The 26,496-nt window shown below is 37.7% G+C and overlaps 2 long non-coding RNA genes across 2 annotated transcripts; one reads left to right on the top strand and one right to left on the bottom strand.

Annotated features, from left to right (window-relative positions):
* The first annotated feature begins 48 nt into the window (after positions 1-48).
* Positions 49-1,843, top strand: LOC119523714. The gene is made up of 3 exons (XR_005214656.1): positions 49-413; positions 511-589; positions 1,539-1,843. It is a non-coding gene; the product is annotated as an uncharacterized LOC119523714 (long non-coding RNA).
* On the bottom strand, positions 1,133-26,118 carry LOC119523716. The gene is made up of 3 exons (XR_005214658.1): positions 25,951-26,118; positions 21,605-21,645; positions 1,133-1,628 (listed from the first exon to the last, which is right to left on the bottom strand). It is a non-coding gene; the product is annotated as an uncharacterized LOC119523716 (long non-coding RNA).
* Between the last annotated feature and the right edge of the window lie 378 nt (positions 26,119-26,496).

Genomic DNA, 26,496 nt, shown 5'->3' with positions numbered 1-26,496 from the left:
GGGTAGTGAGCATTTTTAAAATAAAATTTACTATAGTATTAATATTACCTTTAAATTAAAATTAGTATGAAATTGTTTTGTTGATTTCATTGTAGAGGTTAGTGATATTTTCATTTGATCTAGTAGTTTGTCTTTCTAGTCTAACATTTTATACTTAGCAATTGAGATGGGCATGTAGCTCTCAATATAGACTGCTGTGGAATTAATTACTCCTTGACTGACCTTCACATTATTTTGTTTCTGAGGGTTTGTGCTACATAGATGAACACAAAGATCTGTATGAACCTTTGCGCTACCTTCTGGCTGTTGAGGATGTTATTTGAGCCACGTTTTAAAAGAAATTATCTGAACATTTATCTTCAAAACTGTTTACAATCTCTGGCTGCACCTATTTTCTTCCCATCATCTGTTTAGTGAGTCAATCCTGTTTAACTTGAAATTCAAATTTGTATTTTCTTTTTGTATTCTTTCTACACTGACTTAATATGTCCTGGTCGTTTTGATATACAGGTTACAGTTCGAAGGCCAGATGTGAAAAGTCGAACAGAAATTTTGAAATGGCATCTCAATAAAATAAAGTCCGATCAGTGTAAGTCTAAGTCTATAGTGCAGACATTATTATCTTTATAAAATGGTAATGTGTGCATTCACCACTTTCTGGTCTGGTTCTTACTTGATAAATGTTTTACAAGACCAGTTCACTTCCCTATCTTTTAAAAAATTAAGCCCATTCTTTAATTATTTTCTATCCAGAAAGTTCTATCATTTTAAGGTCTGATTTAAAAAAAAGTTTTTTTAGAGTGTGCAGACAGATAACACTTGAAGATGAATATATGTATAAATATTTTTGAAGAAGAATGTAAAATTCAGAATATTGAAAATTGCACCAGAAACAGTAGCTCATGATATAGTCAGTTTGGGACCTAAAGGAGGAAAAGTGAAGTATGAAACAAAATACATGGAAATATTATGGACCCACTGGAACAGTAAACAAAGTTACTAAAGTTTCAGAACTAAATAGTTTCAGAAACTAGATGTTTCATCTAGTGCTAATCCTAAGGGAGAGCTTTTATGTCCAAAGTATTTCAGGATGAATTTGAGAGAACAGAATGTTATCTGTTGATTTGCTTTTCCAGTTTGTGGTTAGGCTAGTAACAGTGAAGGTCATGTTTGAGGGCTTATAATTCATATCCTGGCAACACTACATTTCTTTGTTTTTTTTTTCACAAAGCTATTTAAATTTAGGAACTTTTGTAAAGTGTCCCTATGCCAATTTTAATGGCATAGTTTGGCGATTTTTCCCTGTAAGAATTTTATTACATTTATTTCTGAGCTTTAATCAAAATAAATATTTTAAGTTGCAGTTCAGAGTAACTATTTCCTTTATTCTTTGGTGAGTGAGTTCCTTGCTTTACAAAGAGCTTTCTATTAGTTAAAATAAAGTATTAATTATTTTACTGTAGTTTTATCAAGCAAAAAAACCACCACCCTGGGATTTTGTTTTGAACTTTTTAACATTGTATGCTTTTTTTACATAGCTGCTGATCCAGAAATAATAGCTCAGGGTACTGTTGGATTTTCTGGAACAGAGTTGGAGAATCTTGTGAATCAAGTTGCATCAAAGGCAGCTGTTGATGGAAAAGAAATGGTTACCATGAAGAAACTAGAGTTCTCCAAAGATAAAATTCTAATGGGTAGGTTTTCATTGTGTTAGAGAATAAATAACAATTCTTCTCCTTTTATTTTTTACTTTGACATTGTATTCATACAGCTAAAACCTATGGTTTTGTTGAATATAATCTTACAAAAGCGTATATTTTCTTGGCAATACCATCTTGTCAACCATGTGGACTCAATTTTATTGTATAGCACATTTATTAATTCTACCTTATTGTTAGAAGACCTTTCTTTTCCTTTCTTTTTTTTTTGTTTTTTTTTGTTTGTATGTATTCCTTTTTTTAAATTCAATTTTATTGAGATATATTCACATACCATGCAGTCATACAAAGCATACATTCAGTTGTTCACAGTACCATTATATAGTTGTGCATTCATCACCAAAATTAAGTTTTGAACATTTTCATTACCACACACACAAAAATAATAAGAATAAAAATTAAAGTGAAAAAGAACAAATTAAAGTAAAAAAAGAACACTGGGTGTTTTTTGTTTTTGTTTTTTGTTTTTTTTTGCCCCCATTTTTCTACTCATCCATCCATACACTGGACAAAGGGGAACGTGGTCCATATGGCTTTCCCAATCCCATTGTCACCCCTCATAAGCTACGTTTTTATACAATCATCTTCAAGATTCATTGGTTCTGGGTTGTAGTTTGATAGTTTCAGGTATTTACTGCTAGCTATTCCAATTCATTGGAACCTAAAAAGGGTTGTCTATATTGTGCATAAGAGTGCCCACCAGAGTGACCTCTCGGCTCCTTTTGGAATCTCTCTGCCACTGAAGCTTATTTCATTTCCTTTCACTTCCCCCTTTTGGTCAAGAAGATGTTCTCCATCCCACAATGCCGGGTCTAGATTCCTCCCCGGGAGTCATATTCCACGTTGCCAGGGAGATTCACTCCCCTGGGTGTCTGATCCCATGTAGGGGGGAGGGCAGTGATTTCACCTGCCAAGTTGGCTTAGCTAGAGAGAGAGGGCCACATCTGAGCAAAAAAGAGGCATTCGGGAGGAGGCTCTTAGGCACAATTATAGGGAGGCCTAGCCTCTCCTTTGCAGCAACAGTTAGAAGACCTTTCTTAACTGAAGAGAGTGAAAAATTTAAAAAGGAAGGTAAGAAAACATGAAAATATATACTTAAAAATAAGAACACAATCTGGTGTTTTACAGAACAAATATATTTCTGGAGCTTACATGGTTAACAGTGGTTGAGGGAGGGTCCATGCATTTCCTCTTGTCCTACACTGCTTAATAAAAGGATGGTTACATTATTTTTTCTCAGTATTTAATTTTGGTTTTAATGCTTGGACTGTCTTCAAAACAGGTTGTTTATGACACTACTGTTAAATGGGAAATTTATTTTCTAGAATTAGAATTCTTTTTCTAGAAAATAAATTGTTTTAGGATATCAATATTAAGATGATAATTTTTTTCTTTTTTAATGCAATTTTCATGAGATATACTCTCACACCATACAATCCATCCAAAGTATACAATCAATGGCTTACAGTAAGGATGATAGTTTTTTTTTAATTAAATTCAGTTTTATTGAGATATATTCACATACCATACAATCATCTATGGTGTACAATCAACTGTTCACAGTACCATCATATAGTTGTGCATTCATCACCCCAATCTATTATTTGAACATTTTCCTTATACCAGAAAGAATGAAAATAAGAATAAAAATAAAAGTAAAAAAGAACACCCAAATCACCCCCCCATCCCACTCTATTTTTCATTTAGTTTTGTCCCCAGTTTTCCACTCATCCATCCATGCACTGGATAAAGGGAGTGTGATCCACAAGGTTTTCACAATCACACTGTCACCCCTTGTAATCTACATTGTTATATAATCGTCTTCAAGAGTCAAGGCTATTGGGTTGGAGTTTGATAGTTTCAGGTATTTACTTCTAGCTATTCCAATACATTAAAACCTCAAAAGTGTTATCTATACAATGCATAAGAATGCCTACCAGAGTGACCTCTTGACTCCATTTGAAATCTCTCAGCCACTGAAACTTTATTTCGTTTCATTTTGCATCCCCCTTTTGGTCAAGAAGATGTTCTCCATCCCATGATGCCGGGTCCAGATTCATCCCCAGGAGTCATATCCTGTGTTGCAGGGAGATTTACACCCCTGGGAGTCAGGTCCCACATGGGGGGAGGGCAGTGAGATCACCTGCCAAGGTGGCTTAGTTAGAGAGAGAGGGCCACATCTGAGCAACAAAGAGGCACTCGGGTGGACTCAGGCACAATTATAAGCAGGCTTAGCCTCTCCTTTGCAGTAACAAGCTTCATGAGGGCAAGCCCCAAGATTGAGGGCTCAGCCTTCTAAATTGGTAGTCACCAATGCTTGTGAGAATATCAGGAATTCCCAAGGTGGGGAAATTTAATATGAAATAATTATTTTTGACAATTTTGTCTAGCTTTATTTTTTGTGAACTTCCTCACTCTGTCATGGTGAAAGTGAATCTTATTTTTAAGATTCTCACTCCAACCGAAGGAACGTAATCAAAATGGATTTAGAGGGGCCTTGTAAACTTTTTAAAATTCCCTGTTTCCATTCAAAGCCATCAAATGTCAGAGTTTCACATATTACCTATGGTTATTAATTAGTTTTAGTAACTGATACATGTTTTATTTTAGATATCTTTATATTTTTTCACATTTATTTGAAAGCAAATACTTAGTTATCTTATTCCAGCTAGTTTTGAACTTATTTCTTAATATAAGTATATAATATTTTAACAAAATACGTTGGAATAAGGACATAACCTTTGAGTTGAAAAATGTAATACCTCGTAATACACATGAAAATTTGGATAGTTGATATATTTGAAATTAGGATTTTATTTCTATACCAATTCCCTCCCTTTCCTATTCTTTTAGTCAGGAATATATTTTCCTTCCTGTCATAACAGAAACATGTAAGTGCTATGTTGCTTTCTGAACTATCTCAGTCTTGCATCAGCATGGTAACAGAGTGGGTAATTAATTGTTATGAATTTGGGAATGTATTTTATGCAAAAAAGAAAAAACAAATTGCAAAGCCGCCAAAGGGGAAGTGGGTGGGAGGGGCTTCCTTCTCATGTAGAACCAGTTGGGAGAACTCAGCGTGAATCTCCTGCCATTCTAGAAGCAGGTGTGTGACTCATACCAGGATACCTGGAGCCTGCACAGAGGACTGGTAAGCTGCATTGGCTGAGGAAGGGAGAAGAAGGGCTGCTGTGCTGGGACCAGTCTGCACTGAGCATTTGTTTTGTAAGGAATGCTTGAGTCTTTATAGAGGACCAGATGTTGTTGACTGAGCGTGAAGCAGAGAGAGTCAACCATCATGGGGGGATCATTTTTAGATTCCATACAGAAGAGCCTCTTAGAGGTGTGAACAGACCTCAGAAGAGGGTTTCTCAATTCCTTAGTAGTTAAGAAGACCACCAGAATGGAGAGCCTTTACTCCAGTCAAGCGAACTCCAGGTGGAATAGCTGTGGGCATAGAAGAACCCTGAAAGAGTGAGCTTTAAAATACCTGCCAAGTCCAGATTGTTCAGTACAGTAGTATCAACCAGGTAAGAATTCGAGCATCCCCTACAGTTCTGAACCCTGGCATGGTCAGAATCCATGATTAGCCAGCCGATGGAAGAGGGAAGGAATTAGAGGCGGTGGGGGGGGGGGGGGCTTGCCCACCTCCCTCCTTTACCATAAGTGGCTGGCCTGCATCATGCCCTAGCTGATTTAACTCTGACTTTTCGTGTTTTTATAATCATACGGACTGGATGGTCTGTTTCAGTGCTTTGTGAGTTAAACCAACTCCAGGACTTATTTCTTGAGAGTCATATTTTTCACTCGGAGCAGAAGAACATTATCTTCTGATAAAGGGATAGTGGGATATGAAGATGTGTTCTGATTACATCCCATGAGTTGAAAGTAACAGTTATGTATATTAACAGGTTTTTGTTTGAACACTTTTTTTGGTGATATAACAACATTGGCATGATTCTTTTCAAAATCTAAAATATTTGTGTGACATCCATCATAATATTTATATATATGTGAATATGTTACCTTAATTTTATAATACTTGCATTGACGTATTGGTCTTTTTATATGAATTTGTACTATATAGCTAGTCTTTCCCCATAAAATTCCTATGCAATTTTTTTTGAGAATGCCTTTTTTTTTCCTTTTTAATTTTTACTGGGATTGTTCAGATACCATACAATTATCCAAAGATCCAAAGTGTACAATCGGTTGCCCCGGTACCCTCATACAGCTGTGCATCCATCACCACACTTAATTTTTGTTCAATTTTTAGAAACTTTTCATTACTCCAGACAAGAAATAAAGTGAAAGATGAAAAAAGAAAAAGAAAAAAAGAAAAGGAAAGGAAACTTGAATCCTCCCATATCCCTAACCAACCCCCCTCAATTGTTGACTCCTAGTATTGATATAGTACATTTGTTACTGTTTATGAAAGAATGTTGAAATACTACTAACTGTAGTACATAGTTTGCAATAGGTATATATTTCTTCCCTATATGCCCCTCTATTATTAACTTCTAATTGTATCGTCATACATTTGTTCTGGTTCATGGAAGAGATTTCTAATATTTGTACAGTTAATCATGGACATTGCCCACCATAGGATTCAGTTTTATACATTCCCATCTTTTGACCTCCAACTTTCCTTCTGGTGAAATATATGACTCTGAGCTTCCCATTTCCACCTCATTCACGCACCATTTGGCACTGTTAGTTATTCTCACATCTTGCTACCAACACCCATGTTCATTTCCAAACATTTAAGTTCATCCTAGTTGAACATTCTGCTCATACTAAGCAACCGCTCCCCATTCTTAAGCCTTGTCCTATATTTTGGTACCTTATATTTCATGTCTATGAGTTTACATATTATAATTAGTTCCTATCAGTGAGACCCTGCAATATTTGTCCTTATGTGTCTGGCTTATTTCACTCAGTATATTGCCCTCGAGGTTTTGTCATCAACCCGTTTTTTTTTAAGATGGTTTTGTTCACACACCGTACATTCCATCCTAAGTAAATAATCGATGGTTCTCTTTATGGGCATATATTTATGAGTTCACCACCTTCACCACTATCTATATAAGGGCATCTACATTTCTTCCACAAGGCAGGAGGGAGAGTCAAAGAAGGTAGAGAGGGCAAAAGAAAGAGGAAGAAAAATGACAGCTAGGAAGCAGCAAAAGGAAAAATAACCTTAAATCAAAGTAAAGAGTCAGACAACACCACCAATGTCAAGTGTCTAACATGCCTCCCTATCCCCCCTCTTATCTGCATTTACCTTGGTATATCACCTTTGTTACATTAAAGGAAGCATAATACAATGATTGTTAGTTATAGTCTCTAGTTTACGTTGATTGCACCCCTCCCAATGCCTCCCCATTTTTAACACCTTGCAAGATTGACATTTGCTTGTTCTCCCTCGTAAAAGAATATATTTGTACATTTTATCACAATTGTTGAACACTCTAGATTTCATCAAGTTACACAGTCCCATTCTTTATCTTTCCTCCTTTCTTCTGGTGTGTCACATGCTCCCAACCTTCCTCTCTCAACCGTATTCATACTTATCTTTGTTCAGTGTACTTACATTGCTGTGCTACCATCTCCCAAAATTGTGTTCCAAACCACACACTCCTGTCTTCTCCTATCACTCTGTAGTGCTCCCTTTAGTATTTCCTGTAGGTTGGGTGTCTTGTTCACAAAGTCTCTCATTGTCTGTTTGTCAGAAAATATTTTGAGCTCTCCCTCATATTTGAAGGACAGCTTTGCTGGATATAGGATTCTTGGTTGGCAGTTTTTCTCTTTCAGTATCTTAAATATATCACACCACTTCCTTCTTGCCTCCATGGTTTCTGCTGAAAGATCCACACATAGTCTTATTAAGCTTCCTTTGTATGTGATGGATTGCTTTTCTCTTGCTGCTTTCAGGATTCTCCTTTTGTCTTTGACATTTGATAATCTGATTATTAAGTGTCTTGGCGTAGGCCTATTCAGATCTATTCTGTTTGGAGTACGCTGCACTTCTTGGATCTGTAATTTCACGTCTTTCATAAGAGATGGGAAATTTTCATTGATTATTTCCTCTATTATTGCTTCTGCCCCTTTTCCCTTCTCTTCTCCTTCTGGGACACCAATGATATGTACATTCTTGTACTTTGTTTCATCCTTACGCTCCCTAAGACATCGCTCATATTTTTTCATTCTTTTCTCCATCTGCTTCTTTGCATGTAGGCTTTCAGGTGTTTTGTTCTCCAGTTCTTGAGTGTTTTCTTCTGCCTCTTGAGATCTGCTGTTGTATGTTTCCATTGTGTCTTTCATCTCTTGTTCTGTGCCTTTCATTTCCATAGATTCTACTAGTTCTTTTTTTGAACTTTCGATTTCTGCCTTATGTATGCCCAGTGTTTTCTTTACAGCCTCTATCTCTTTTGTGAAATATTCTCTAAACTTTTTGAATTGATTTAGCATTAGTTGTTTAAATTCCTGTATCTCAGTTGAAGTGTACATTTGTTCCTTTGACTGGGCCATAACTTCAGTTTTCTTAGTGTAGGTTGTAGTTTTCTGTTGTCTAGGCATCTGACCTCCTAGGCCACCCTAATCAGGTTTTCCCAGACAAGAGCAGGCTCAGATCACAGAAGGAGGAAATATTCAATATCCAGTTTCCCTGATGGTTTTTCTTAGAGGATTGACACATCTGTGCTTTTCTGCCTGGCAGGTGCACCTGTCAGCCTGTCACCGCCTGTGTAAGAGGGTGTGGCCTGTGGCTCTCCTCCCCAGGCTTTGGGGTCTGGTTCCAGTAAGGTGGGCAGTAGAGCTGGGCCCCTCTCTTTCCTCTTGGGTAGCTATGCCCCCTCCAGAGAGGGCATTCGCACATCAATAAGTTCTTTGTTTCTCTGACTCTGCTGATCAAAGTGTTTTGATTTTAAAATAGCTGAGGCTTTCTTTACTGCAAAGCAATGCGGGCTGAAAACAGCTGAGGCTTTCTCCACAGAGAGAGAAAGGGACAGAAAGCTCCCAGATTCACCCGTCAGCCAGAGATAGCACCCGATATGTCCCCCAACTCTCCCAAGGTCAGTTGTCACCAAAAACCTCTGTCTGCTTGTTGGGGATTTGCTGTCTGTACTGAGCGGTTAATATTAAAACTCCAGTTGGGGCTGGGCTGAGGTCCACTCACTTGTTTGGAGAGTGCTGCTCTCTAGCACCATGAGGCTTCTGTGAGGGAGGGGCTCTTGGCTCTCAGCGTGGGTCCACAGTTTTTACTTACAGATTTTATGCTGCGATCTTGGGCATTCCACCCAATTCAGGTTGGTGGATGATGAGTGGACAGTCATGTTTGTCTCCCCGCAGTTATTCCATGTTATTTACTAGTTTTTTGGTCATTTATGAATTGTCCTGGGGGGGGACTAACAGCCTTCCACTCCTCTCTATGCCGCCATCTTAGCTCGTCGCCGAGAATGCCCCAGGCCCCTCCGCAACCAGCGTCTCCAGAGCTAGCCTCGGCTCCCAGCTCCTATGCAATTTTGTCATGATAATCTAGTTATGTTCTTTTTCAATAATCATCAAAATTAATACTGTTAATACTGAAAAAGTTAATTCAAGTACTTAACATTTTTGCATATTAATCAGTTTATTATACCTTTATTACATGAGTCAAAGAATGGTTGCTGTATAGTTTAGGTCAATATTAGGAAAAGCCAGTATTTTGTTTCCAGTTGATTTAATGCTTATTAGGAACTTTTTCCTTTGCCAAATAAATCTAGTTTCTATCTTCACTCCATTCATTGTACATACACACGCATGCAGTGTTTGGTGTTAAGTACAGAGAAGAGTTATAGGATTTTAAAAGTGGCATAATGACAGACATATTGGAATTGGAATCATAGGACTTGGTTTCAAAATACATTTCTCACTGGCTGTTTTACATTATGTATTCCTATGTTACCTTTAATTATAAGGACACGTTGATAATATTTTTCATCAAGAAAAATGAAGTTTTTCTTTAATTTCCTCTAAATCACCAAATATTAGGATACGAGAGCTGGAAGTTACTAAAGAGATGGCCTAATTCAGCAGTCTTATTAATCTGGGTCTGTAAAATTGTATGAAAAAACATATATCTTAGCTTTCACTATCAGCATTTAAAAACTTCAAGTACAAATTGGAGGCAGCAGATCACAGTAATATTAGCATTACTTGTGACAGCATCCAAAATAGAAATTATATTTTTATACAATATGACATTTGTATCAAATATCTTTAAATATTGTTTACATTCATCATTACTTTGAAAATGTGATAGTTATTAGAATCACCACTATATCAATATATTAATAAGGAAACATTTATCACAAATTTGTTTTTATTTGTAATATTTTGATTACTACTTCAACCTAATGGCTTATCTTAAAATCCTATGTGCTTTATTTTATGCACTTAACATTATTCTGAGATGAGGTCCATCAACTTCACCAGATTGCCAAAGGGATACACAGTGAAATAAAAAAGGTCAAGAAATCCTCTTCAACTCCTCACTTTACAGAAATGGAAATGAACCTAAAGAGATTAAAAACGCTTGTGCAAGATCATCATCTCTTTGTTGGTATTTTACTAGCTCTACAAAATAGATTTTCTAAATCTCTTCTACCATACTCTACTGCTTCCATGCTTTTTCTTTTTTCCTTGTTTTTCCAAGTTTGTATTATAAGTAGCCATGTTATTGTATTACTCTATCAGGGTTAGAAAATTTGACAGAATTATCTAATTATACTATTGCTAAATTGTGATGACAAGAGAGAAACCTTTCTGTTGACTGCTTTTAGTTGATAAGAGCTCCTATTTCTCCCTTTATTCTGTTGAAAAATTTTCTCTGTGATTATGTTAAATTCAGAAATTGCCTTGAATCCCACATGATCCTGAATTAAAAAAAAAAGTTATAGAAAATCAAATGTTTTCTAAATATCCAGAGCTAACAGTATATAATATTTATCTTAGTTATTTGACTGAATAATATGCTTATAAAATATTAAAATTTCCTTCTGTATTAGACATAAATCTTAGTTGTTTGATTAATAAATATATTTCTTGCATTAAGTACTAGAGTTAGGATTTTTATCCTGGCAGTCTTCTTCAAGAGTCAGTATTGAAATACACTGCTGTTTACCAATGAAAGAAGCATCTTGTCAATGGATTATCAGACAATAACTTTATTCCCTTTTTGTATTTTTAGCTAATTTGTGTCAGTGTTATCCTCTTCAAAATATATGGGGTAGTATTTCTTACAATCTTGTTAAATACTTGCAGAAGCATTAGAATTATTTCTGCTTATGATAATAAGTTTAATATATTCAACTCAGCACAGAGTTTTTGTTTTAGGGGTGGGTTTCTTTAGCTATTCTCTTCAATACTATAGGGACATAATGTCAAAAGAAGAAAGAGGGTATAGCAATGACTGGCAAATCCTGTTGTCCATATCCAGTGCCACCACAGGGGCCCCATATGAATTGAACACTGACAGTGAAGGTTATAAGTAGTAAGAGTGTATATAAATAAGCATAGCCTTTTCTTATATTGTAGAATATAAGAATGTTTTTGGGTTAAGACTTCTTTAGGACAGGTCCTGATACACGTCCTTTCAAAATAGTCTCCTTAGGAAACTGGGTGTGGAGTATATTGGAACTCTCCCTACTATTTGCAACTTTTCTGTAAATCTAAAACTCTTCTAAAATAAAAAGTTGTTTTTTTTTTTTTTAAATTGCCCCCTTATCTTCCAAACTATTGGCACTCCATCTCCTAATTACTTATAAATCCTGGGAAAGAGCTATTCTGTGATTTGGAGTGCTGAATAATGATCTTCCTTTAAGTGTTGGCATCATTTTTTTTTAACAATTTACTTCTCTTTCTTTGATATTATTTTACATTGTAATACTACATGCTTTTATAGCAAATGAAACAATGCAGTAGAAAGATGTAATCGATGTTAATATTGCCCAGGTATCTTAATTTTAGTGGAATGTACACGTTATTCCTATGATTTCTTAAGCCAAGTCAAGGAAGCTAAAGGATCGTGTATAATCAGTAATTTGTCAGTAATTGACCTGATTAACTCTAGATAACAGCTAAAGTGACAAGATAGTTTAGGCTTGTTAATATGAATATACATTTATGTTAAAATAGGTCGCTGAGCAGGTAGCTAGAATGATACAGCAAATGTGGCAAAATGTTAGAATTGGTGGATCTGGGTGTCTGGTAGGGGGGTATGCTGGAGTTCTCTATAAGAGTTTTCTATTTTTTTTTTTTGCAACTTGCCTGTAAGTTTGAAATTATTTCAAAAATTAAAAGATAAGGAAAAAATAGGTCATTTTGGTTTTTGTTTTCTATTTCAAATGTTTAAAACTATTTTCACTGAGGTAAATACACAAAGTTTCCTGCTCTTAAGTGTACAGCTCAGTGAAATTTACTCAGTTCCTAATGTCTTTCCCAGTTAGTACTTGCCCTGAAGCAACCACTACACTTTCCTCACCATCAATTCATTTTCCTTATTCTTGAGCTTTCTACAAATGGAATCATATATATTCTTCTGGAAGACAAGTTTATGGAATGTTCATTACAGTCCCCAGATGAAAACTAAAATGCCCAAAGAGATGGGCATCATTGTGGGCATTATTCACACACAGAATTCTATACAGCAATGAAATGCTCTGCCACAAAAACAGCAATATGAGTAAATCTCACATGAACAATACTGTGTGAAAGAAGCCAGTTGCTATATCATATGCACTGTATGGTTCCATTTATAAAAGCACAATATAAACTGTACTGTTAGAAGTCAGTAGTGTTAATTTCGGGGTGGGTAGGGACTGGCAGAGCACAAAGGGGGGTACTGGTTGTGTCCTCTGTGCCGGTTACATAGCTGGCATCAGTTTATGAAAATACATCAAGCTGAACACTTTGTGACTTTTTCTGCATGTATATTAAATGTCAGTGCTTTATATATGTATATATTCATTTCATGGATAGTTTACACATTTATATATTTCAATATTTTATTTTAATAAAAGGCATTTGGACTAGCTGGTGTCATATTCTATGTTCCTGTAAATATTAGGGTTTGGTATACATAAAAATTAAGAGAAAGATTATGTAATAAAGGAATAATACAATAGAATTAGATTTATTTTCAGTTTGATGTCATCAGGGTCTAAATATTACAGATTTAACCTGTTGCCAGGTTAAGCAATAAGTGATTCTGACTCATAAATGTGAAAGTTTCCTTTAATGTTTATGATTAACACAGATGGCAGTGGAACTGATAGATAAGATGGATGCCATTTCTACAATACTATTTTCCTAACCCATCCACTGGGGGACCTAACCCTGTAAAAGACATCTGGGCCATTGTCTCATTTGGAATATTTGTAGTTATATAAAGAATTCATGAAAGGAATCATTACATGTGTAAAGGATTTCCCCTTAATCATAATTTTACCCTGATTTTGTTCATTCCTACTGGTTGCTTCTAGCATCTAGAAGATGCTAAAGTAATATTTGTTAAATAAATAATTAACTGCCCTTGGGGTAAGTCCAGATTCTTGATAAAAAATAGGTAGAAAGGAAATTTAAGGATGAATAAGTAATTTAATTGATTTGCAATTATGATGTTATTATATGAATATATCAGGCAAAGAACCAATATGCTAATATTAGTAAGTTTGTTGAGAAAGGAAAAGAGTTTGCCAGAACAGTTTGCCCAGCAAAAAAAAAGAATAACATCGAGGAATACAGATGGTGATGTAAATAGCAGTACAAATGGAATGAGGTTGGAATAAAAACAAATTTGGATTTTATTTTCCTCCTTCCATTTATCCATTCTTTTAATTACTCTATGAGCAGAGGTGTGTTTAATTAGTCTTTTCAGAGTAATAACTCCAAATAATACAAGGTTAAAATAACATATTGAGAGGATTTTGGTTTTCACTATCATGTAAATTTCTCCACAATCATTAATAATTGTTAATAAAGTTGGATATGTTTTACCCTTGATCTCAAAGTGCCATCATCTTAGCCTACGTATTTAGGCACTTGCTTGCCTGCTGTGACATGTTTTCCAGACTTTTTATCTTTGGATCAGTAAAATGGGTCTCCCTGGGAGCGGAATCAGCCAAGAGGCAGTTTCTGATGGTCTAATCAAAGCATGGTTCAATATTATATTTTTAGACATTTGGAATCTTCCACTAACTAGTCATTTGATGATTGGTAAATTATGTATCTTCTCTGGGATTCAACTTCTAAGTTACCAGAAATTTAATACATGTTTTAAAATTTGCTTTGGAAAGGTACAGGTCCCTACTTTTCATCCTACATGGATCTGGAGGAACATTCTTTCGGCAAACCAGAGGCCACTGAAAAACAAACTACTGGGGTGTACAAGTGCATTTAATATGTGGCCAAAGTAATTGCCTCCAAATCTCTGCTGCCTTTGCTTTTCACATAAAGCTGGACAGCGGGAGATACGAATGCAAATTAAGGGAGGACTGACCCCATGCCAGCCAAGCTTGCTGCATGCCTCAAGAAAGCCTTTACTCCCTGACCCTATGCTTTTAGGCTCCAGATGTGATGCCTGGATCTTGGGTGCTTTTTAGCTATGCTCTGGCAGCTCAGTCCAGGATGATCAGGAACAATCTTTGAAGACGGATTCACAGCACGAGTAGATTCTCTGGTGGAGGGAACTACATTTGTCCTGTGACTATAACTCAGGCTGCCTGACAAGAGTTCTGGTTCAGCCTCCACCACCTTGTTGCGTGGCTCTGGGCAAAGCACTTTAAATTTATCCTGTTTTCAAATCTGTAAAATGAGGATGTTGGATTGTGTTATCCTCAAATTCTCTAGGTTTTCTCACACTCTGTTTTCAGAAATCAACATGGGCATCTTAATTAAAGGAGATGATAGGTGGAAAAAGAATCATAAAAAGATGAAATAATCTCAGTATATTTTTGGTTGGATTCAAGGTCAGCATTCTCTTCCTTTAGAAAGCACTTTAAAAAACATTACAAACATAATAACTGATTGTAAAAATTTAAACAGATGCATATAAAAAGCAAATAACTGATTTTCAATCTCACTCACCTAAATTAACCAATGTCAAGCGTTCCTACATCATACCTTCCTCCACAATCATAAAAACACTTATATACACACACATTCATTTTGGGGTGTGAGCTCTATCCTGGTAAGTGTAATAGATGAGTGTCTGGTTGTCTTCTGTAAGTCATATGTCACAATGTGCCCCTTTCATGTGAAACCCATTCTTCCTGGCTGTTCAAACACATTCTTCTGAATTTCCCACTAGGAAATCTATTTTGGATTTCCCTCCTATGATAAATACATATCTTCAAGTTGGTACTGCCTAGTTGAGGCAATTTAGAATATGTATATTCTGACTTGAGATGTAGTTCAGGCATAAACTCTAGGCCACTTAATAAAATTAAGTAAAAATTTTACTTGTAAGCATTAGCCATAAAATAGTCATGAAAAGAAATCATGCTTCATTTTACTTCTAACAGAATTTGCTATAAAATGCAATTCATTAAAATATGGACAATTACTAAACCCCATTCACTAGAGTTTAGTTATTGTTAGTCCTGGAAGAACCTTAAGAAATGGTGTGTCCTATAAAGTTGGGCTTCCACAGAGGTTCTTCAGACAGTGCTGTAATACATTATTTACTCATTCTTAAAAGTAGTTGATTCTTACCTTTTGAAAATTACTCCTCTCTTTGGAAGAGATTTAAGTTTTGGGATGCACCTCACCATTCCCTTATATATCGAATGGAAGATACCCTCTCTGAAGACAGGCTGCTGGCATCCAGGGTTCCTCCATCAGAGAGCAAGGCACATGGCCAGCATCTGCTGGTCCTTCACTCTCAGGTTTCATTGCCTTTAGCTTCTGCTTCTAGTGGCCTCAGCCACTGGGCTTCTGTGGGTCCTCTCAGCTTCTCCAGGGTTTTTCTCTCTATGCTCTCTCATTTTTTTTTCTGTCTTTTATCCCCTCAAAAAGGACTCCAGTAAAAGGATTAAGACCTACCTTGAATGGGGTAGGTCACATCTCAATTGAAATAATCTAATCAAAAGGTCCCACTCAATAGGTCTGCACCCACAGGAATAGAGTAAAAGAACATGGCTTTTTCTGGGGTACATAACAGCTTCACACCAGAACATACACCCATATTTTGCTCTACACAAGCTTTTTTTTTTTTTTGACTTAAAATAACAGAAATTTATTGTCTCACAGTTCTGGGGGCCAGAAATCTGAAATCAGGGTGTCTGAAAGGCTGTGCTCTCTCCAAAGCCCCCAGGGGCAGCTCCTTCCTAACTTAGCTTCTGGGGGCTGCTGCCGTCACTGACACTCCTTGGCTTGTGGCTGCAGCACGACACATTCCTAATTGTATTGTTTGTTTTTTTCACTTCTTTTTCTTTTTTTTTTTACATTTTTCATTGTGAAATATAACATATATACAGTGTGCCGGTTTGAATGTATTGTGTCCCCCAAATGCCATTGTCTTTGTAGTTTTGTGGGGCAGACGGTTTGGTGATGGTTGGATTTGCTTGGAATGTGCCCCACTCAGCTGTGGGTAATGATTCTGATGAGATGTTCCCATGGAGGCATGGCCCCGCCCATTCGGGGTGGGCCTTGATCGGTGGAGCTATATAAATGAGCTGACTCAGAGAGAGGGAACTAACAGAGTGCAGCTGGGAGTGATGTTTCGAAGAGGAGCAAGCTTGCTAGAGAGGAACGTCCTGGGAGAAAGCCGTTTTGAGGCCAGAGCTTTGGAGCAGACGCCAGCTGCCTTCCTAGCTGGCAGAGGTTTTCCGGACGCCATTGGCCATCCTCCGGTGAAGGTACCCGATTGCTGGTGTGTTACCTTGGACGCTTTGTGGCCTTAAGAGAGTAACTGTGTAGCGAAATAAACCCCCGTTTTATAAAAGCCTATCCATCTCTGGTGTTTTGCATTCTGCAGCATTAGCAAACTAGAACATACAGATAAGTGATAACTTTCAAAGTGCGATTTAACAAGTAGCTATAGCGCGAATTTCAAAGCATGGTATATGTTACAGTTCCACCACGTCACTTACTGTTAAGTTTTTTTTTTTTTTATTAAATTCAGTTTTATTGAAACACATTCACACACCATACAATCATCCATGGTATACAATCCACTGTCCACAGTATGATAACATAGTTATGCGTTCATCACCACAATCTATCTCTGAACATTTTCCTTACATCAGAAAGAACCAGAACAAGAATAAAAAATAAAAGTGAAAAAAGAACACCCAAATCATCCCCCTATCCCACCCCATTTGTCCTTTAGTTTTTATCCCCATTTTTCTACTCATCCATACACTAGATAAAGGGGGTGTGATCCACAAGGTCTTCACAATCACACTGTCACCCCTTGTAATCTACATTATTATATAATTGTCTTCAGGAGTCCAGACTGCTGGGTTGGAGTTTGGTAGTTTCAGGTATTTACTTCTAGCTATTCCAATACATTAAAACCTAAGATGTGTTATCTATATAGTGCATAAGAATGTCCTACATAAGCTTTTTATTGGACTTCAAATATCTCTTCTTAGCTGGCAAAGTATCAATTGACAATTCAAGAAACAAAAAATTTAACATGTGATAGGAAATGAGACCCTGAATCATATAGGAAGAGTTTTTAAAGGTCGTTTCTTCACTATGGGCCACTTCCAGTCCCAAACATAAAGCTTGATTATTCAGAATCAGATAACAACCTAAATGGCACTTTAAATAGGGGATCCTAAGACTAAGTGACCCCCAAACCTTTCCCTTTTCTCTCTTTACCATGCTTGAAATACCCACCATTAGAATCACTTATGAGGGTATAAAACCATAGAGAAACTGCACATATAAATAAAAGCAAAGGACTAAGATACATAAACAACACATTTGCTTGGAATAAGATCAGGCATGAAAAGAAATTTTCAAAACTACATTTAGAATTTTAGAGAAGTCTGGAAGATGTTGTTTCCATAATAAGAGAATATCCTTGAATTTAAGAACAGTTATAACACGCAAATATGGTAAATCAGTGACTCTAAGATTGTGTGATAAGCATCAAAATTCAACTATGGGCTATTTACAAGAAGTATCCTTAAAATGATAAAGAAGTATAAAATGATGAATAAAAGATATAGAAGGCAATTACCAGCAATATAATTATCTATTATCTAAAGCAGATACGTACATACATACAAAACTTTAGATCAATCTCGGTCATATTAATAGATAAAAAATCCTATCTAAAAATTAGCAAATTGACTACCAGAGTTCTAAAAAAATAACATGTCATAGAAAAGTAGAATTTTATTCCAGAATACAAAGATTTTTTCATTAAGAAAGCTAGTAGTGAAACTGATTTATTAATTAAGTCACCTCAATTACAAAGTATTTGATAAATTTTATACTATTACTGATTTTTTTTCAACTTAAAGGGCGGAGTTTATTTTCAGAAAGAACTCTTTTACCAGCTCGGGTCTGGGGTGTAATGGGCTCTTTTTTCTTTATTAGAGAAGTGAGTTTATAGAAGTTGTGTGATTATAGAATCCTGCATAAAATACAGGATTCCCACACATCACCCCACCACCAACACCTTGCATTGGTGCAGAATATTTGTTACAAATGATAGCACATTTATATAATCACTCTAGTAGTTAAAGCCCATGGTTTAACTTAAGGTTCATTGTTTGTGTACTGTAGTTTCATGGATTTTTAAAAAATTTTTAATTCTGTTACATATATACAATGTAACATTTCCTCTTTTAATTATATTCAGTTATATATTTCAGTGCTGTTAAATGCATTCACAATATTTCAGTGCTATTAAATGCATTCACAATGTTGTGCTACCATTACCATCATCTATTACCAAACAGTTTTCATCATTCCCAATAGGAACCCAGTATATTTTAAGCCTTAACTTCCCTATCCCCACCCCATCCCCTGGTAATAAGATTTTCCCTATTTGCTGAATACACGATCCTATATATACAAAATCCCAAAAAAGCCACAACAAAGCTATTAGAGCTAATAAATTTAGCAAAGAGGCATTGTACAAGATCAACACACAAAAATCAGTCTGCTTCTATACACTAGTAATGATCAATCTAAATAAGAAATCAAGAAAAATATTCCATTTAAAATAGCAACTAAAAGAATAAAATATCTAGGAATAAATTTATCTGAGGATATAAAGACTTGTACACAGGAAACTACAAAACACGGCTGAAGAAATTAGAGGAAACCTAAATAAATTGAAGGGCATTCCATGCTTATGGATTGGAAGACTAAATACTGTTAACATGTCATTTCTACCCAAAGTGACATACATATTCAATGCAATCCTAATCAAAATTCTAATACCCTTCCTTGCAGAAATGGAAAAGCTAGTCATCAAATTCATATGGCATGGTAAGAGGCCCTGAACAGCCAAAACCATATTGAAAAAGAACAAAATTGTACGAGTCACACTCCCCTATTTTAAAACTTATTCATAACTACAGTAATCAAAACAGTGTGGAACTCGCACAAGGACATATAGACCAATGGAATAGATTTGAGATTTCAGAAACACACCCTCACAACTATGGCCAATTGATTTTTTTAATTCAGTTTTACTGAGATATATTCACATACCATACAATCATCCAGGGTGTACAATCAACTATTCACAGTACCATCATATAGTGTGCATTCATAACCATGATCAATTTTTAACATTTTCATTACTCCAAAAAGAATGAAAATAAGAATAAAAAAGTAAAAAAGAACACCCAAATCATTCCATCCCCATAATCCCACCCTATTTTTCATTTAGATTTTGTCCCCATTTTTCTACTCATCCATCCATACCCTGGATAAAGGGAGTGTGAGCCACAAGGTTTTCACAATCACACCATCACACCATGTAAGCTACAAAGTTTTACAATCATCTTCAAGAATCAAGGTTACTGGGTTGTAGTTCAACAGTTTCAGGTATTTCCTTCTAACTATTCCAATACACTAAAACCTAAAAAGGGATATCTATATAGCACATAAGAATGCCCTCCAGAGTGACCTCTTGAATCCATTTGAGATCTCTCAGCCACTGAAACTTTAATTTGTTTCATTTCACTTTCCCCTTTTGGTCAAGTAGATTTTCTCAATCCCATGATGCTGGGTCCAGGCTCATCCCCAGGAGTCATGTCCTGTATTGCCAGGGAGATTTACACCACTGGGAGTCATGAACCACGTAGCGGGGAGGGCAGTGAGTTCACCTGCTGAGTGGGCTTAGAGAGAGAGAGAGAGAGAGCCACAACTGAGCAACAAAGAGGTTCTCTGGGGGAGACTCTTAGGCACAATTATAAGTAGGCTTAGCCTCTCCTTTGCAGTAAGAAGCTTCATAAGGGCAAGCCCCAAGATCGAGGGCTCTGATTTTTGACATGGGTACTGAATCCACCCAATGGAGAAAGAATAGTTTCTTTAACAAATGTGCTGGGGAAACTGGATGTCCATATGCAAAAGAATGAAGGAGGACCCCTACCTCGCACCATAAACAAAAATCAACTCATAATGGGTCAAAGACCTACATATAAGAACAGAAACTGTAAAACTCCTAGGAGAAAACATAGCAGAACAACCTCAGGACCCTGAATTAGGCAAAGGATTCTTAGACTTTATACCGAAAGCTCAAGCAACAAAAGAAAAAAAATAGATAAATGAGACATCATTAAAATTAATGAATTTTGTGCATCATAGGACATTATCAAATTGAAAAGACAACCTACAGATTGGGAGAAAACATTTGGAAACCAAATGTTCTGATTTGCTAATGCTGCCATTTACAAAACACCAGAAATATATTGGCTTTTATAAAGGGGGTTTATTTGGTTACAAAGTTACAGTATTAAGGCCATAAAGTGTCCAAGGTAAGGCATCAACAATAGGGTACCTTCACTGGAAAAAGGCCATTGGCATCCGGAAAACCTCTATTAGCTGGGAAGGCACGTGGCTGGTATCCACTTGCTCTCAGGTTGTGTTTCAAAATGGTGTTCTCCAAAATGTTGCTCTTGGGGCATTTTGTCCTCTCTTAGCTGCTGCTGCTCTCCAAAATGTCACTCTCAGTTGCTCTGAGGTCCTTCCATCTGTGAATTCCTTTATACAACTCCAGTGATCCAATTAACACCCACCCTGAATGGGCAGGGTAACACCTCCATGGAAATTATCCAATCAAACGTTTCACTCACAGTTGATTGAGTCACATCTCCATGGAAACAGTCTATCAAAGAATTGCAATTTAATCAACACTAATGTGTCTGACCCCACAAGACTGCATTAAAGAATATGGCTTTTTCTGGGGGACACAATATATACAAACCAGCACACCATATAACTGGTAATTGTTTAATATCTCGAATATAAAAGACCTCCTACAACTCAGCAACAAAAAGTCTAACAACCCAATTAAAAAATGGAGAAAGGATTTGAATAGATATTTCTCCAAAACAGGTATACAAATTGCCAAGAAGCACATTAAAAGATGCTTGATATGATTAGCCATTAGAGAAATGCAAATCAAAACCACCATGAGATACCATTTCATACCCACCAGAAAAATAGAAATAGAAATAGAAAATAAGTGTTGGAGAGGATGCAGAAAAAGAGGAACCCTTGTGCATTGTTGGTGGAAATGTAAAATGGTACAGCCACTGTGAAAAACAGTGTGGCAGTTCCTTAGAAAGTTAAACATGGAATTACCATATGACACAGCAATCCCACTTCTAGGTACATACCCAAAGGAACTGAAGTCAGGGACTCAAACATACATTTGTACACCAATGTTCAAAGCAGCATTATTCGTAATTGCCTAAAAGTGGAAACAACACAAGTGTCCATCAGCAGATGAATGGATAAACAAAATGTGGCATACACATATATACACACACAAATAAGGGAGGTCATAGGTATTTTTCCTTTTGTGTCTGGCTTAGTTCATCTACCATGATGTCGTCAGGTTTCATCTATATTGTAGCATTTATCAGAATGTCATTCTGTTTTATGGCTGCATACTATTCCATTGTTTATCTGTACCATGTATTAAACTGACAACTGGTTAAAGAACAAACTATAGTTAAGTGTTCCCCAAATCACACAGGTTTTAAATCAATAAATGGAGTCAGAAACAAAACAAAGCGAGCTGAAAAGAGACAGGGATTTATTTGGCTCCTTGGATTTATACAGTGCTAAGAAGCACGTATGTATTTTATCCCTACTCCACAGAGGAAAATGATACTGTTTAGGGAACACATATCTAAGCTGTTGGCATTAAGCCCAAAGAAGAGTCCTCTGCCCACCTAGAACTGGGCAGTCAGTACCTTTTGCATAAGCTTTTCTCTCCTTTGGATTCTACAGCCTCGCACGTCCCTGGTGCTCCTCCTATTAGATGCTATCAGGCCTTTTCAGTCCCTTTTATAGGTCCTTCTTCTTTGCTATCCTTTCTTGTTGATAAACTCTGAGGATATATCCTTGGTTCTTTCAGCTTCTTTCTGCATTTCTCTATCATCTGTAGGGTGATGACTTCTTAGGCCCTCTGGCCCTTTTCTATTCCTTCCACCTCTAACTGCTTCTCTGTTTTCCTAGCGCATGTGGTTTATCCGTCTGTAATACGCTGTTCCCTAACTTGTCACTCCCATGTCTGCCTTCTCCTCCTCTGTGATGAGTGCCAGGAAGCTTATCTTGAACACCTTTGCATCTCGGGGATTAAATGGAATGCTGTACAGATAGGCACCTAATACAATTTCAGTAAACTAAAGAATACTGAGGATTCGGTAGACTAATTATCCTTATTCCCTACTATCAGGCAGAGCCCTGAAACATATGGACCCTATTCTCTGTAGAAGGCTAAATAACACTATAGAGAACAGGGAGCATTAAGTGACTTTTTCCTCTCTGAAAATATCCTGGAGGGTAAAACTGTAAGGAGATATTCTTTAATAGCCTGATGGTTTCTTATAGAGAGAAGTCTGATTTTTTTCCTTAGGAGAGGAGAAAACATATTTTAGGAGAAAAAAAATATAGGATTGTGAACTAAGCTAACAGAATGCCTGTCACATAGAAGGGTATATCTGGTAAATGGATAAAAGGGTAAATTTAGGCTCTGTAGCCTGTGAAATTCTTCAACATGTTCTGGGTTAATTGATTTCATACAAGGTGTGCTTTATGTTTGATCAACCAGTTGTTGCCCTTTGGGTTCTAAATCCTAGGAACTGCCTAACTTTATTACAAATGATAATCCTAATGAGTTTCATGAGGCTTTCAAATATCTATTTCACAATTCTGGGAGATTTCAGAGGTAATTGTAAGACCACAAGATATTGTTAATGGATTTACAGGGAGTGGGGCAGGTGAAGAGGCTTATGAAATTGAACTCTTAGATATTTAAAAACTTCCTCTAGTCATTATCACCTCCTTGTCAAATTCTTTACTCATCAAACTTGAACAATTAAAATCCACGGCTTCCTTTAATTATAGGATAAGACCATGTAATTAAAGTGAATGACTTGTTTTTACTTTTCCTTAAGAAAAATGTAGTATTTCCGTGGTTTATTTGCTTAACCCCTCTTAAGGATTGGATTTCTTAAGTTGAATTTATGTACCAACAGCACTCAGATGCAGTCTTTTTTGGAGATTAAAAATAAAGAAATAGAATATTTCATGTTATAAGGAAGTGTAAAAATCTCTCCCATAGATCCCATTTTCCAATCCCTCTCTTCTACTAAATCATCAAATCAAAATGGGGATGTTTTGTATTTGAGTAACTGGGTATCTACTGAACAGGGCCTGTGTTTAAACGGTGGGGGTTACAACAAAAAAGAATGGATCACGTGGACTCTGAGAGGCAGGGGTATTAGCGAGATCTTCTCTGTAGATTCCCTGTCTTGAAGAAGAACTCTGGGCATTAAGTGGATACATTAAGTGTCTTCCATGTTTCTTCCTCTGTTCTTCAGAAATGATTTTTGGCTCTCACTTCTAAATTTTGCCACCATTCCTAGTCTTCAGACATGTTAAAGACGAGTTGTTTTTCTTAAACCAGATAAGTCAGTTACTTCTGGCTAACTCTTCTGATATTCTGACCTAGGTGGTGAAAGAGGCAAAGGTGGAAGAAGATAAAAGTAGAAGAGAGCCAAATTACAGAGGCAATTGGAGAACTGGTTGCTAAGGAATTTCCAGAAAGGAAAAAAAAAGAGACTTTTAAATATTATTTTGAAACAATAATAGTTATCTGAAAAGAAACTGCAATCAACCATGGCCAAAAACGTGAACTGGTTGAATGATTATAAGAATTTTGCATATTAAGCAAAGTCAAGTCGGGCAGATTTTCAGAGGAATAAAATGCTCATAGGTAGAGCGAGTACAGGGAGCATATTAGCCCTAGCCAGGTAGAAACGGCGCGTTCAAAGTGTCGGTATCAGTTCAGTTATGTCAAATGGCTTAGAAATTTCTTATTTTATTTTGATTTTTTACTGTTATAGTACAAAACAAAAATTAGAAAATTTGGCCTGTGTGTTAAGAGCTACATTGGAGGAAAGACCAAGTGGAAACCTCCGAGGCTGTCCCCATCCCCTTAGCTAAGATTGTAAATCAAAACAAATACTGCATCCCTGGAGGAGATTACAAGCTCTAGGGTGTAAAGGTGGTGAGCTCTATCACGTTTCTCACTAGTCTGGTCCCCTCAGAAACCAGATGATCCTGGAGAATGTCTGTAGACTATTGCAAACTCAACCAAATAGCAGCCCCAATCAAAGCTGCTGCTCTAGACGTGTTATTGTTGCCAGAATGGATTAATAAGGCTGCAGGGACAAATGCATCTTTTTCTATTCCAGTTAAAAAAGAGGATTGAAAACAGTTCACGTTCACATGGTGTGGACAACTATGTCCATTTATAGTTTTACCTCAGGGTTCTATCAACTCTCCTGGCCTCTGTCCTATTATATTCTGGAAAGAAGTGGACCACCCGAACATCCCTAGAGCATCACTACTGCACTGGTGACATCATTTGGCGGGTGGCCGTGATGCTGGGGGCCTGGTGAGACACAAGAACTGCCAGCTCAGTGAAGATTTTAGGGATCCGGCATCAGGGGAATGTCAGGATTTCCTCCCGAATGGGAAGACAAATCGCTGCATCTTGCCTACCCTTTCACAAAGGACACACAGCACCAGGTAGGGCTTTTTGTGTTCTGGAGGCAACATATTTTATACCAGTGATTCCAAACTGGAGCCATTTTGCTCCCCAGGGGACATTTGTTGATGTTCGGAGATATTTTTGGTGATCACAACTGAGGATGCTACTGACATCTAGTAGGTAGAGCCCAGGAATGCTGCTAAATATCCTGCCATGCACAGGACAGTCCCCCACAAAGAACGCTCTGACCCAATATACCAATACTGCTGAGGCTGAGAGACCCCCTTTGGTCCATACACCAGGTGACACTCAGGGATGCCAGACTTGAGTGGGTCCCGTGCAGATGGGGCTCTGCAGTAGGTCCAGCTGTGCTTCCAGAAGCCCTGCTGCTTTGGCCAGGGGATCTGGTTGATCCTGGGGTGTTAGTGGTCTCAGTGGTGGGAAAAGACGCAGTGTGGATCTTATCACATGCTCCAGTAGGAGAACCCGAGTGCTGGCCCCTGGGGTCTGAGGGTGAGTCTCAAACTAGAGGTTGCCTGTTAGAGGAGCCCTAAGTTGGATAGACATGGCTTGGCATTGGTATCCCTGCTGTGCTGTCACTTGCTGACAGCAGCCTGGCAGAAGCAAGGCTCCATGTGAGCACCCTGCTGGAGACAGAAATGCAGCAGCTGGAAGCTACAGTTCACCTTCAGGTTCTCCTGAAGACAGATCTGAACTGTTCAACTCAGCTGCTTCTGTGTCAGTCAGGGTCCAGGCAGAAGACAGACACCACCCAGCCATTTAGACAGTGGAAGTTTAAGATAAAGAATTATTAAGCTATGATAGGAGGGTCACTATAAAGTTGGAAAGATAACTCTAAAGTAGAGCCCAGGGCTGAACGATGGGACCCAAAGAAGGGCAAACTCAGGACGGGGCTTCAGACCGTGTTGAAGAAGGTGTGACTGCATCCCACTGGATGGCAGAGATGCCCAGCCCTCTCGCTGCACCTACCTCCCAGGCTCCACTCCTCTGTGCCCCGTGGGTCCTTCCCGCTTGCTTGGCTACAGAGGACCGGCCCTGGCCTGGGTTCCAACGGGCAGCTCTTTTGCTTCTCCTTGCTCCTTCTTCCCTTCACCGATGTCAGAAGTGCTGCCCCAGCATACGGAAAGTCGCCGAGATTGGAGGCGCCCGGTATTTGCGCACGCGCACCGGGCATCCGGGAGAGGCGGACTCATGCGCACGCGCACTGACGCCGGCTCCTGAGGCGCGCATGCGCACTTCTGTTTAGCTAATCGTTTGGCAACAGTTATTCTCGGCCAAGAGGTTACAGGCGTTGATGTTCCCTGTGTGGATGTGTGACGGAGATTGGGCGGGTTCCCCTCTAGCGCTGGTTCTGGGCTCGGGGGACGGCGAAGAGCTGAGGGACAGCTGAGGTGTCTCTGGAGCCGGTGCCTCAGCGATGAAGAGGATTTTTGGCTTCGGGAGGAGGAAGAGCGATCCGTCGCTGAGCTCCAGCAGCCCCTGCGGGGACGGAGGGTCGGGGTACCTCCTCCGGGA

The sequence above is a fragment of the Choloepus didactylus genome, chromosome X, assembly GCF_015220235.1.
Source record: "Choloepus didactylus isolate mChoDid1 chromosome X, mChoDid1.pri, whole genome shotgun sequence".
In the NCBI taxonomy this organism is placed as follows: domain Eukaryota; kingdom Metazoa; phylum Chordata; class Mammalia; order Pilosa; family Megalonychidae; genus Choloepus; species Choloepus didactylus.
This window is presented reverse-complemented; position numbering and strand designations above follow the sequence as displayed.